The sequence below is a fragment of the Spinacia oleracea genome, chromosome 5, assembly GCF_020520425.1.
Source record: "Spinacia oleracea cultivar Varoflay chromosome 5, BTI_SOV_V1, whole genome shotgun sequence".
NCBI lineage: Eukaryota > Viridiplantae > Streptophyta > Magnoliopsida > Caryophyllales > Amaranthaceae > Spinacia > Spinacia oleracea.
This window is the reverse complement of record NC_079491.1, coordinates 8,215,477-8,230,069: the sequence shown is the minus strand read 5'-3', so window position 1 is coordinate 8,230,069 and position 14,593 is coordinate 8,215,477.

Sequence of the window (14,593 nt, the reverse complement as noted above, 5' to 3'; positions counted from 1 at the left end):
TCAAAAGCTTATGATAGGGTAAATTGGAATTTTCTTCTGAAGGTTCTCTACGCATATGGTTTTCCTTCTCATTGGGTCAATTTGATCTCGCAATGTATTTCAACAGTTTCTTTCAAAGCCTTAATCAATGGGCAAACTTCAGATGTTTTTGTGCCAAAGTGTGGTTTACGGCAAGGAGACCCTTTATCACCGTACCTATTTCTGTTTTGTATGGATGTTCTCTCAAGAATGCTCCAAATGGCGGAAAATATTAAATAAATACAGGGGCTTAAAGTTTCCAGAAGGGCTCCTTCCATAACCCATCTTTTCTTCGCGGATGATGCGATGTTGTTCTTCAAAGCGACCCCGTCGAGTTGCAAGAATATTGTGGATATACTAAAGTCTTTTAGCAAAATTTCGGGGCAACAACTAAATCTCCAAAAAATCTTTCGCCAAATTCTCCCCTTCCATTTCGAAAGAAGAGGTGGAGAGCATGAAGTCAATGCTTGCAGTGCCAACAGTTGATGAGGTGGGAGTGCATTTGGGTGTGCCAATGGAGATAGCTAAGAAGAAAGGGGTGACTTTTCAAGTTTTCTGCAATGAGGTTTCAAAAAAGATCATGCCGTGGGCCAATTTGCGGTTATCTCAAGCTGCAAAACTGATTCTCATTCACTCAATTCTCTTGAGCATGACCTCTCATGTTTTGCGCAGCTTTAAAATCCCTAAGGGAATTGCTCAAAGAATCGATTCCTTGTTAGCCAAGTTTTGGTGGGCTGGTAATGGGGAGAGAGGTATACATTGGGTTAATAAAGACATCATCCATCTCCCAAAAGGACTAGGGGGCCTTGGGGTTCGTTCAATCGAGGCTGTTAATGATGCTTTTTTGTTTAAACAAGCGATGCGCATCCATAAGAATTCCCAGCTTTTAGTGTCTAAGGTGATCAATAGTAGACAAGGATGTCCAGTCTGCAATTCAAGAAGTATTACCACCCTATCTCAAAATAGTTCTTGGGGTAAGAGGAGCCTGTTTCAGGCTGTCAGCAAATTTGAGGAAGGGTTGGCTTGGAAAATTGGAAATGGGTGCAAAGTCAAAGCTATAAGTATGTCGTGGGTGAATGGTAGAGTTCCAGTAGTTAAGTCAGACCAACAGTTAGTAAGGGCTAGGGATTGGATGGTTAAGGATTTTATTGGGGCTAATCATGAGTGGGATCATTGTAAGGTTAGAGAGTGCTTTGAATGGAAGGAGGCAAAAGAAATTGCTGCTATGGAACAACCTAGAATAGACAAATATGATTATCTCTATTGGAAGTTTCATCCCTCAGGAAGGTTCTCCATCAAATCTGGTTATGCTTTTCTTATGAACCAAAAGGTGGATAAGCTAAAGATGGTTAGTGATGAGGATGCAAGTTTCTGTAAGCAGATTTGGAAACTTAAGATTCCCCCTAACTGGAAAATTTTCCTATGGAAGCTCATGTACGATGGGATTGCAGTCAAAGGAAACCTAGAGAGAAGGGGGATTGATACAAATCCCAGCTGTGACTATTGTGGGAGTGAAAGTGAAGACTCCCAACACTTGTTTAGATTCTGTAATTTAGCAAAACTGGTGTGGATGTACAGTCCTCTGCAGATTTGCTCAAATGATGTTGAAACTGTTTCTTTGAAGAAATGGATTCAAAGCTATATCCTGCTTTTTAATAGCAAGGATGGAGGAAGTGAGGCAAAGTTAGATGCCTTTATTTCAATCTTGTGGAGCTTATGGGTGACAAGGAATGAAAGGGTCTTTAGAAATGAAAGCAAACATGTACGAGCAGTTCTCTTGACCATGGACAGAATGTTAGGAATGGCCAAACACTTCAAAGAGTGTACCCTAGCTACTGGGAAAAGCATGATGAATATATGTAAGCCTCCAGGGTTTGACTTGGTTCAACTTGGAGCTGTTCGAAATCAGGTGGCAGACTTTATACTACAGATTGATGGTTCTTGGGAGAAGAAGACAAGGAAATCAGGAGGAGGATGGGCTTTTAAGGAACATAGTAATGCTAGGTATAGAGAAGGGGGTGGCTGCTATGGTAGTACTCTCTCAGCTACACAAGTTGAAACAGAGGTGTGTCTCAAAGCAATGGAATGGGCAGAAAAACAAGGCAAAAGGGAAATCTTGGTCATTACTGACTCCTCCGTTCTAGTCTCCACTCTTGATAACATAGAAATTGCAGATATCTCAATGTTTTGGATGGTTAGTAGGATCCGAAGACTAGCTACAACTTTCAATATTTGTTCTTTTCTTAAGGTTGATCGAGAACAAGTTCAAGAGGCTCACGAGATTGCGAACAAGTGTAGGAAAAACGGAGTGACTTTTAATTTTGTAATTTAGTTTCTTTGTTTCTGCTTAGCTTTTGTCAAAAAAAAATAAAAAAAATCCCTTATCATTGTTCTTAATTGTTGTACGTCGTTGTTGTTATTGTTGTTTTCACTAATTGTAGATGTATTATGCTAATCCCCACTCGTCATCCACGACGGAAGCAAATTCTAAAAATTTTGTTGGATATAAGTGTAAATGGGGGAGAAAAGATCTTACTATTTATGAGAAAAGTATTTGCCCCATATTGGAAGGGAAAATAAGTTTGTATTGTATAAATAGTAGGGATGGTTTGTATTCTTTTAAGTGCTACCCCAAATGGTGTGAGCTAGAAGGAGGCATCCTCTTACGCACTTCAGTTGTCCTGCCGGTTCGAGTCCGTGACACGTGCTTGGTGTGGTGGGGCCTACTTTTATGGGCCAAGTGAAGGAAATAATGCCTTTGGTCCAAGTATGCATTCTATGATAAGTCTAATAAATGCGGTTCAGTATTAATTAACAAGTTAATAATTCAGTGAGATCAAGTGAGCTGAATGCCTAGCTAGAGGCCGCTTCAGTTCAAGTGGAATTAATGATATTAATCCACAGCTTACTCTTGACTGAACCCGTAGGGTCACACAAATAGTACGTAAACGGATCAAGTATTTAATGGCATTAAATACTCCATCTATGAATATTCGGAATCGACGGATCTTGGTTTCAGTGGGAGCTGAGATCGTCACAGGCAAGAAATGAATACTCCGGAAACGATGATATTGCCGGAAACGGAAATATGGATCGTATCGGAAATATAAATATTATCCAAGTCGTAGATGTTGCCGGAAACGGAAACATGGTACGTATCGGAAAATATTATCGGAAATGGAAATATTGCCAGAATCGGAAATATTGCCGGAAACGGAAATATTGTCAGAATCGGAAATATTATCGGAATCGGAAAATAATTCCGGAAACGGAAATTTTAGATATTTGTTCGAAACGGAAATTAATTCCGGAATCGAAAATGTTAAATATTGTTCGTATCGGAAATGAATTCCGGAATCGGAAATTTAGTCGGAAGCGCATCGTACGAATAAGCATCGGACGAGGCCTGCCGGACGAGGGCCCAGCACGAAGCCAGGCCATCGCCCAGCAAGCCAAGCGCGCCACACGAACAGCCAAGGCTACGCCAGGCCCAGCGCAAGGCCAGGCCCAGCAGGCCGTGGCAGCGCGCACAGCGCGCACAACGCGCGCAGGAGCTACGTGGGCTTGTAGCTCGCGTAGGCCTCGCTGCATGGGCTGCTGCTCGCACGCACGCGCATGGGCGGCCCATCGTGGCTGCCGTGTGTGTGTGCGTAAGTGTTTGTGTTCATGCACGATTCCTAAAACGTGCAGAGTTCGGTTAATGATTAAATTCCTAATTCTATTTGATAAATTAATTAATTAGAGTTCTTGTAGGATTCTAAGTTTAATTAATTCGTATCCTAATAGGATTCCAATTCTCTTTCCATACCCCTATAAATATGTGGCCTGGGTTCACAATTTACAACGAGTTTTCAAGTATTCAAAGTGAGTTTTTGAGAGAAAAATTCAGTCACACATCTTGCTCAAAAGTGCCGAAAATTCTAGTACCTTAATGGCGATTCTAGTTGGTCAATCTTAAGGCGGATCCGGACGTGCTGTGGACTATCTACGGAGGGACGACACTTGGAGTCCTAAAGACTTGTTCTTGCTCGGTTCGGGCGCAGCTAGGGAGGGCACGCAACAAAGAGTATGCATCTAAATTATGCTATATGATTATGTGTAAATAATATGTATTCCTGGGTTAATGGTTGTTTCCGCATGATTTATGTAATATCATATGTATCATAACCTAACAGTGGTATCACGAGCCCCTTATTATTTTCATAATCTAATTTGCATGAACATGGTTAAATATTACAAATTTGCAAGAATTAAAAGGGGTGATTAATTTTCGTAATTGTTAATTAATTGCAAATTGCGTTTATTTAATTATACGTACGCAGTTTTTCGGCAGTTTCTTCGTTACTCATCCAAATCGAGTGATTTTTGTGTCAATTCCGCATGTAAAAGGCATTCTAAAATTTTGACAAAATTAGAATTTTTCTGCCGAACCCAGAATTCTCAAATTCGAAGCCTAACTATGACTTTTCGAAGGTTTTAGTTTTTCGAATGCAAAATTTCGTAAATTTAAGATGTTAAATTAAATATTTGCGATTCTTGTTAATAAATCTTGAATTTTTGATTGACCTACTGTATATGTTTAACAAGTTTGAATGCCTAGCCTTGTTAATTATGCAATCTAATTTGTAATTATGATTAATTTGTTGAAAATTAGAATAATTTAGAATTAATTTGATTTTCATAATTAATTATAATTTAATTAGAAACCTATGATTAAAAACCACCATAAAAATTGTAAATTTATGATAAATTTTAAATTTTTATGACCTAGACTTGAATCCATAACAATCGGAAATCAATTGAATAATAAATTTTCGATTTTTCGCCCTAAAATTATGAAATTAATATTATTTATTAATTTGTCATTAATTTTAAATATAAATTTTAAATTTTTATGCGATTCGTTCATATAACTTGCACGCACAAAGCAATGGACGCTTCGTGTTACCCTTAAGGGGTGTTGTATAGTGCGGGCATGCGACGACGAGCAAGGGAGCTCGTCGCCCGTGCGGCACCAATGCAATGAGCAAGGCATGGTGCACGAGCACAAGGCAGCAGCCCTGCCTTGTGTCGTGGGCCACGAGCTATGAACAAATGGGCATGGGCGAAAGACAAGCCAAGGCAGTCGCGTGTGGGCAGCAAGCGAGCTGCGCCACAACGCGCACTGCCTCGCGCAAGAGCGCGCAGCCTCGCGCGCAGCGAGCGCAAGCTCGCGTGCCACGAGCGCTGCGCCCAGCGTTGCTCGCGCGCACAGCGAGCGATGTCGCGCGCCCAGCGAGCGATGTCGCGCGCACAGCGAGCGATGGCTCGCGCGCACATCGAGCAATGTCTCACGCGCACAGCGAGCTATGGAGCGCGCGCAGCGAGCGCTGGCGAGCGCGCACTGCGAGCGATGGCGCGCGCACAGCGAGCACCACAGCGTGCGATGGCTTGCGATGGGAGATGCAGCAGCTATGCGACGAGCGCATGGGCTGCGCGCACATGGCCAGCAATGGCTGTGTGCGTGCGGCCCATGGGCGTGCAATGCGTAGGGTGTTTGCGATACGATTAGATCGTTTTGAATGTTTAATTTGAAATTTTTCAGTTTACGTAATTTTAATTAATTTTAAAATTAATAATTTAAATTATTTTCTTGTATTTTAATTTTGAATATTGTAATTATAATAAATTTTATTTATTCTAATTATTTTACTAAAATTAAAATCATGAATTAATTTAAATACGACTGAAATTAAATTAAACTTTTTGGATTCAATTATAAATTTATATGAGCTTTAAATTTTAATTAAATTTGTATGTTTCCGGTTAGACTAGAAATACATTTTTATGTTTAAAATTAGTAAAGCATATGAATTTATTGGTTTAAGTGGGAGCCCTTTTAGTCATAAACTCTTGATTAGGTCTACAAATCCTTAAGGTTAAAACAACTTGATTAGAATTAATAAGGACTGAATAATTGATAGATTATTGGTGCCCTTGATTAATTGCTGCAAATGTTTACGTGATGCATAATGTGTTTTACTAACCAGCCAAGTGGGCCATTCATGATAATGAATGGGTGAATGGTATATATTGTATATGTACTGTTTTGCAGGTTATGAAGTGACTAGTATGGCCCAAATAGGATAGAAAATATGGTCTGCGTACCATTAATTTGAATGTAATTGGTCTAAAGTACCAAAGTTATTTTTCAATTCAAATATGGTCTGCGTACCATCAAATAGTTGTAATTAGTTATAGCTTATCCTATTTGAAGAAAATGGTGCCTCCCACGGAGATTTTCAAGACGGACTTTGAAGTTAAAGCTTCAAGATGAAGTTGGGTCATATTAGATCACATTTATCTTATGCATGCTTTAAGTTATTTATTGCTTTAAATATGTCTTAAAATGCATGAGATTAAAAGCTTGATTATGTTGCATGATTAAGGATTTTAGTTCACTTAAAATCTAACCAACATAGTAAGAGCCTTAAGTTCCAAACTTAAAAATTGAGTTAAAAGGTGCCATGCCAAAATATACACTTGCTTGGATATCCTTTACATCAATCTAGTAATAGTTTTCGCTCAGCGAGGTGTTACTTATTGGTCCTAAAGGGGCAAGGTACACAAATAATTGTGAGTACATGTTAGTTTTGGTGAAACTCAGCGATATAAGTAAGGAGTCCTTTTATGTCGTGGCAAAATCGATAGGTTTACCTAATAAGTTCTTAGACGTACCTATCAACCAAGAGTAGTTTCTAGACTATTAGCAAAAGGCTTTTGCTTACCTAAAATGTTTTAGAATTGAGTCGACAAACTGTGCTTAATTCTTCAATGGTTTTAGGGTCTTGGAATCATTTTATTCACACCTGCCGGAACAATAAAATCGAATAAAATGCTAATAACTTGTTTGAATTGCATGGTTGCTTTAATTTCAAGTTATTATTCATGATAAATGTTTAGACTTTGCATGCTTCAATGTATGTTTTAATTATTGTTTATAATTAAATATCTTGCACTGCAATAAATCCTTTTAGAAAGGTAACAGTAAATTTCCTCGATTGGTAGTGAATCCAAGAACGATTCACGGAAAAGAGAGAAAGTGAGCAATTTAAAATGTACGTTTCTTATATCGACTTTTATGGTTGTTTTCTAATATCAAAATCGAATGGCAAACCAATTGGTGCTTGTGAATTCAAAATACACTGTAGTTTTGAAATCATGAAGCATTGAGTTTAATACGCTCAGCTTTACCAATGGTTAACAACCTAATATCTTTGTCCATTTAATTCTCGAATGAGTCTAGTCCCTAGACATTCGAATAGATCGATGCTTAGAGAACTTTAGAAGCTTCTGGTAAGATCATCTAGTTGAAACAAAATATTCAACATAAATTAAAATGGTAAAAGAACCTTGTTGGTGACATTGGACATGTCTAACAAATTATAAAAGTCAACACTAAAGAATTCAATTCTTAAGACTATAAGAAAGGGTACAAGAAATAGGAAAACGAGGAACAAATGAAAGGAATTTACGATTCCGTTTCTACCTATAAGTTTATGTTTAAAGAGACGTGACCTAGCAATCAAACTTCCTTGGTATCATATACCGCTTGAGGTTCTTACTTCGGTAGTAACTCAAATAATGGAAGCTAGGCTACACTAATGGCCTACAAGTGGGAAATGAAGCATGGCAATGCTACATTAGTTGTAGGGTCATCTAGTTTGTTTTAAAGGCTGGAACTAAATGGCTATTTTGTTCCATAATCAACATACCTAAATTTCTGTTTTCAAACACAGAAAGACTCACATTCAAGAAAAACAAAAACAATGTTTGTTTGTTTATTTGAATGAAATGGTCAATTACAGGTTGAGTCAATATGCTTGATTAAAACAAACAACTCTTTAAAGAACTTTACTAGGTTCAAATCAACCCCTTGATTTGAGTTCCACTAATCTTTGGCATTGTTGCTTAGACCATATCAACAAGTTAACATTCATAAGCTCTATTTTGATGGACTTTTGAAAGTTGATTGATTTCTAGATCATTTTAAGACAACTAGTCTTACTTGTTGAAAGTAACAAAAGATATGAACTATTGTTAGAACGCCTAGACAATAGAGTTCAAAGCTAAAGAAAGATTTTATGACTTTATTATTTCACATGGATTTGAGTGAATATAGGTTTATTTACTCAAATGTGATATAAGTTGAATCTGTTTGGCTAGTTTAAAGATTCAGAAGTATAAAATCCACTTGGCAAGAAATCATAAAGATCTAGGTTAGATCATGTTGATGATTACTTGAGACCAAATATGATCATCAATGATTGTGTGTTGTAATTTCACAAATCTAGGTCCATAAGATATGGCATATCTTAGTTGGAATAATCGAAGTCAATTAGTACTTGATTCGATCAATGATGAATCATAAAGACTTTTCCTATAATTTCTAAAACAAAATGCTCAACTACCACCAAACTAAACCAAATTCGTCAAAGCTATTGAAAAGTAATTTCAGGATATCTTTTCAATTATATATATCTAAAGAGTTGCTAAACTCAGTGGGAGCTTAGTGTTCAACAAACTAAGGCCCAAGTCTAGATATATGTTTCATTGTGATTTATTCAAATGAGACACAAGGGTATTGTTTCTACCACGAATTTTTGAGAACATAATGTTTGTTTGCTCGAAATAATGTCCTTTTGGAGATTCGTTTCCAAAATGACAAGTGGGAGAAAATAGACCTCGAAAGTCTTCGAGGCGAACAACAAACATAAACGGACATTCCGGAGGCTTTTCGAAGTGCTTCAGAAAATCCGAACTTATTCTTTAAGGACTTTAGAAGTGGCTTTAAAGAATAGACATCTCTTAGAAGACTTTACAAGTGCTTCAAGGAGAACAGAATATTCAAAGGACTTTCAAGTGGCTATTGATATTCTATTGTTTGATGTTCTATACCCAAGTAGGCGTAGAATTCAAGTCACTGAAACTATGAGATTCTTCTATTAGATAGTGAAGAAACATAGAGATCAGGTCAATGAAACTATGAGATTCTTCTATTAAATAGTGAAGAAACCTACAACTTGCAGTCAAACTATTATCATGTAGATTAATGAGTTTGTGACTTGTAAGAAAGCTATGACGAAACCCAGATTCCCTAAAATGGTTAGAGGCCATATATAGACTCAAATGTTTTAAATGGTTAGAGGCCATAAAACATACTCAATGTTTTGATGACAAAATTGAAATTTTGTTGATTTGCAAGAATAGTTTCACACCTATTGGTTGCAAGTTTGTTTTAAGGATAAAAACCATCAAACAAGAATTGTGTTCACACACAAAGCTAGATTAGTTGCTAAAGGTTACAAGCAAATTCATGGCATGGATTGTGTTGAAACCTCATGCATAATCATAATGCTCAAGTCTATAATTCAAGCAATGATTGCATATTGGTACATATGACAATTGGATGACAAAACGTATTCCTCAATCAAATGATGGAAGAAACTATGTACATGGAATGTCATAGGATTTGTGGATCCAAATAAATGCTTGAAAAGAAAGCTAGCTTACGAAATCTAAGTACAGATTTAAGCAAGCAATTGGGAGTTGGAACTGTATTTTAGTGAAGCTAATAAGTATTTTAGTTTCATAAAATGTACATGATTCTTATAGATGTATAAGAAGTTTAGTGGGAGTACGTAAAACTTAATTGGTCCTATGTGTATTACACACATATCTCTCTTTGTGAAATAACATTCAAATGCTAATGACTTAGATTTGAAATTATTCATCAATGATGGACCATGGCGAAACTTAGTACATACTGGGTATTAAGATCTATTTACAAAGATCTTATGATATTGTTTTGGATTAAGTAATGGCATTTACTAAATCAAACACGAAAGTCTCCATTGGAGATATTCGACCCATGTGAATAAATCTAAGTAAAGGATGTTTGAACTATGTATAAGCATTTACTAAGTTAAACATCAAAGGATCTAAATAAGATTCTTAACCTATATTATATGTCAAAGAATTTAGCTGAATTTAGTATCTACTGAAACTAGATAAGCTAAAGTTACATGAATAGAATTCAATTGGGAATTATTCTGCAAAAGAATTTATCATGTATGATATAATATGAGGATCGCCAAAAACGTATCGTATGACTTTAGCCATGACGAACATATACCAATCTCTATTGATCTAAGTAAAGATCAACTAGATTGAGATCAAGAATACTTATGGTACTTGAAAAAGGTACATAGGAATAGTTCTTGATTCAAGGAAATAAAGATATGCTAAATATTGATGCTACACGCATAAACACTGGCAAAGGATCAAGCAAGACCCTTTGGAGATAACCATTGATAAGGACGAGCTATAGAGCACCGTGTTTTGAAATGGCAACATGGATTGGAGACCATGAGTTGTTGCGTGGGAAATTAAATATTAATTTCTATGTTCTAAGATACAACTGGAAAGTCTTCCACATATCTATGAACTGCCTGGATAGGTAAATCCAAACAAAGCATCACTAGCAACCTAAACAGTTGAAGTAAAAGTACTTATTGCCTAAGAAGCAATAAAACAGGGTTGTTTGTTTGTGTTAAAGAGTTTCTTCACTGAACTTGGGTAGATCATATGTCTTCTGACTTGATGGTTCTTCATTGCAAGATGCGTAGAACTACTCTTGTAGCTAGAAGGAATAGATCACAAAATAAACACACTCAAAAGATCTTATCATCATATCTCGAAGAACATTCGATGAAAGGATATTAAGATTGGCAAAGCATGATAACTAAACCTATGCAACAAGTGAGAAGCAACACTCACGTTGTAGCACTGGAAATCAAGCATAGCTTTGAATTCCATGAATTGTTTTAGAAGATGGGTTTGAGGCCCATGGTTATAAAACATTGGGGTTGAACATTTATCATATATGAAATGTGTTTTCATATTCCATTTAATCTTGGTTTAGTATTAAATGATGAGTCCCTTCAATTTGACGATATATTCAAGATAGACTGTCAGGACCAGTCCTGTGACTAAGAAATGTCTATCAAGTGAACTTGAATGTCAAAGGTTGAAAATGGTCCCTAGTCGGAGTTTTCTATAAAATTGGACGCATAGAAAACGTTAGACGATTAGAATGCAAGATGACTAGTAGTTCTGTTTCTTGAACTATGTGGACATGGCAATGTCATAATCATTTGCATAGATACTTACTTTGGGAAGACTAGTATCGGACAAGACCTATGAAACTTTACTGTAAGAGATGAAAATCTGTCATAAGTAAATTTCATTAAATTATTAGACACTAAATCCTCAATACCTGAGTGATTTGAGATTACTTGTTTGAGAACTGGTTGCTTTGACGTTGACCAACCGTCGCACCGTAAAAGGAGGCTATAAAGGCAACGCTCAGGTAATCACCTATCAAACGAAGTCTAATCTCAAGATAGCAAGAATGGGATTGTCCTCCCATAAATCGGGATGAGATGCTTAAAAGTTGTACAAGGCCACTCGGAGAGCTAGAAACTGTGAAATGCATGGCCGTGCTCGGATGAATCATAGGCTATGATTATCTGTTTATTTGATCAGTTGAACTCTGAAACCGAGGAACACCTCTGGACATAATAAGGATGACAACTCTTACCTTATGTTCAAGAGCAAGCATCGAGCGACAAAGGAATTAGGAAATGCACACTTGTCCCTAAGGACAAGTGGGAGACTGAAGGAAATAATGCCCTTGGTCCAAGTATGCATTCTATGATAAGTCTAATAAATGCGGTTCAGTATTAATTAACAAGTTAATAATTCAGTGAGATCAAGTGAGCTGAATGCCTAGCTAGAGGCCGCTTCAGTTCAAGTGGAATTAATGATATTAATCCACAGCTTACTCTTGACTGAACCCGTAGGGTCACACAAATAGTACGTAAACGGATCAAGTATTTAATGGCATTAAATACTCCATCTATGAATATTCGGAATCGACGGATCTTGGTTTCAGTGGGAGCTGAGATCGTCACAGGCAAGAAATGAATACTCCGGAAACGATGATATTGCCGGAAACGGAAATATGGATCGTATCGGAAATATAAATATTATCCAAGTCGTAGATGTTGCCGGAAACGGAAACATGGTACGTATCGGAAAATATTATCGGAAATGGAAATATTGACAGAATCGGAAATATTGCAGGAAACGGAAATATTGTCAGAATCGGAAATATTATCGGAATCGGAAAATAATTCCGAAAACGGAAATATTAAATATTTGTTCGAAACGGAAATTAATTCCGGAATCGGAAATGTTAAATATTGTTCGTATCGGAAATGAATTCCGGAATCGGAAATTTAGTCGGAAGCGCATCGTACGAATAAGCATCGGACGAGGCCTGCCGGACAAGGGCCCAGCACGAAGCCAGGCCATCGCCCAGCAAGCCAAGCGCGCCACACGAACAGCCAAGGCCACGCCAGGCCCAGCGCAAGGCCAGGCCCAGCAGGCCGTGGCAGCGCGCACAGCGCGCGCAGCGCGCGCAGGAGCTACGTGGGCTTGTAGCTCGCGTAGGCCTCGCTGCATGGGCTGCTGCTCGCACGCACGCGCATGGGCGGCCCATCGTGGCTGCCGTGTGTGTGTGCGTAAGTGTTTGTGTTCATGCACGATTCCTAAAACGTGCAGAGTTCGGTTAATGATTAAATTCCTAATTCTATTTGATAAATTAATTAATTAGAGTTCTTGTAGGATTCTAAGTTTAATTAATTCGTATCCTAATAGGATTCCAATTCTCTTTCCATACCCCTATAAATATGTGGCCTGGGTTCACAATTTACAACGAGTTTTCAAGTATTCAAAGTGAGTTTTTGAGAGAAAAATTCAGTCACACATCTTGCTCAAAAGTGCCGAAAATTCTAGTACCTTAAGGGCGATTCTAGTTGGTCAATCTTAAGGCGGATCCGGACGTGCTGTGGACTATCTACGGAGGGACGACACTTGGAGTCCTAAAGACTTGTTCTTGCTCGGTTCGGGCGCAGCTAGGGAGGGCACGCAACAAAGAGTATGCATCTAAATTATGCTATATGATTATGTGTAAATAATATGTATTCCTGGGTTAATGGTTGTTTCCGCATGATTTATGTAATATCATATGTATCATAACCTAACACCAAGTTGTAGCTGACAACCCATTTCTTATGAGACTATTTAGTTACGAAGCCCACTCCACAACTTTTAAAGGCTTTTGTAACTGTTGTGTGATCGCTAGATTTACGTTTTCCATTTAACTGCCTTCTTGTTTTCCTCTCTCGGTTACAATTTGTTTTTGACATTAAAGACAAATCTTGTATGTTCTTTTGAAACATATAAAAGTATTCTTCTATATTTCTACCATTATGAGCAAATTATGAGTTACATAGTCCTCCTTAATTGAGTGCACATTTCTGAGAGTTGTCATGCAAAATCTTGAGAGCAATACTATTTCCGATTGCATTATAGTCGGAGCGAATTTTGCTTCTAAGACGATGTAATCATTAACACATCACGCGTTGTACACACAAATCAAATTTAAGCCAATTTCCTTGATATTTTTTTTCCTGATTTTACAGATTATATTTTCTACAACTTTATTTTACCACACTATCCATCTAGGTATATACACCCGCTGAGTGAAAGGACTCACCGTACCCCCTTCACCACCCAACTTACATGCTCGAGTAACCATCTTAATACATAACTTAACTATCAACTTCATCATCAAACTTACATGCTCGAGTAACTATTTTAATACATAGCTTAACTACCAACTTCATTATGCATAAGGTTGTATATAGATTGAGTCGTATTAACACTTGCGTACTCTTAGATGTTACATCTCTCTAATGTTAGAGAAAACCTTTTTTATACCCTAATTAAAAAAGGCTTGCAATCTAATAAGCACTTGATCTATATCACAAAGTTCTGGATCATGGAGATTTTATCCCAAAACAGTTGTACCGTCTAACCATGATATTGTTAAACTTTTATTTTTATGTGTTTTCTTATAAAATTTTGTTTAGATATATATTTTTTTTTTGGCAGAGTTTGTTTAGATACTTTTTATAGGTAATCATGACATAGTGTTGTCATAAATACTTGTATTTACCAATTGAGGTTGGCATGAGTGGTTAAGGGCCTCTTGCTCCTTAACCAAGGTCTCGGGTTCGAGCCTTGGGAATGGAAAAAATCTCAACTGGGAGGGATGCTGCCCATCGAGGTACCCATGCAAACTTCCGCGGAAGATTAGTCCACTCGCCGAAGGCGGTGGAAACTCCTCGTAGTAGAACCAAAAAAAAAAAAAAATACTTGTATTTTAATGTATAATTCATAGGGTCATAATAATTAGTGGGATATAATATTTCTAAATTAATTATGTACATACAGTAATTAGTAGAATAATCGGGATATTATGACCTTATTAAATCAATTGATTAAAATAATGTACCCCATATACGACAATCTTTAGCAATTAAGTTGTTAATTTTATTATTTTCTTTATGCCAACGTATATAATACTTGCTTTTAAGTCATAATGACAGTTACAACCATGTAATGA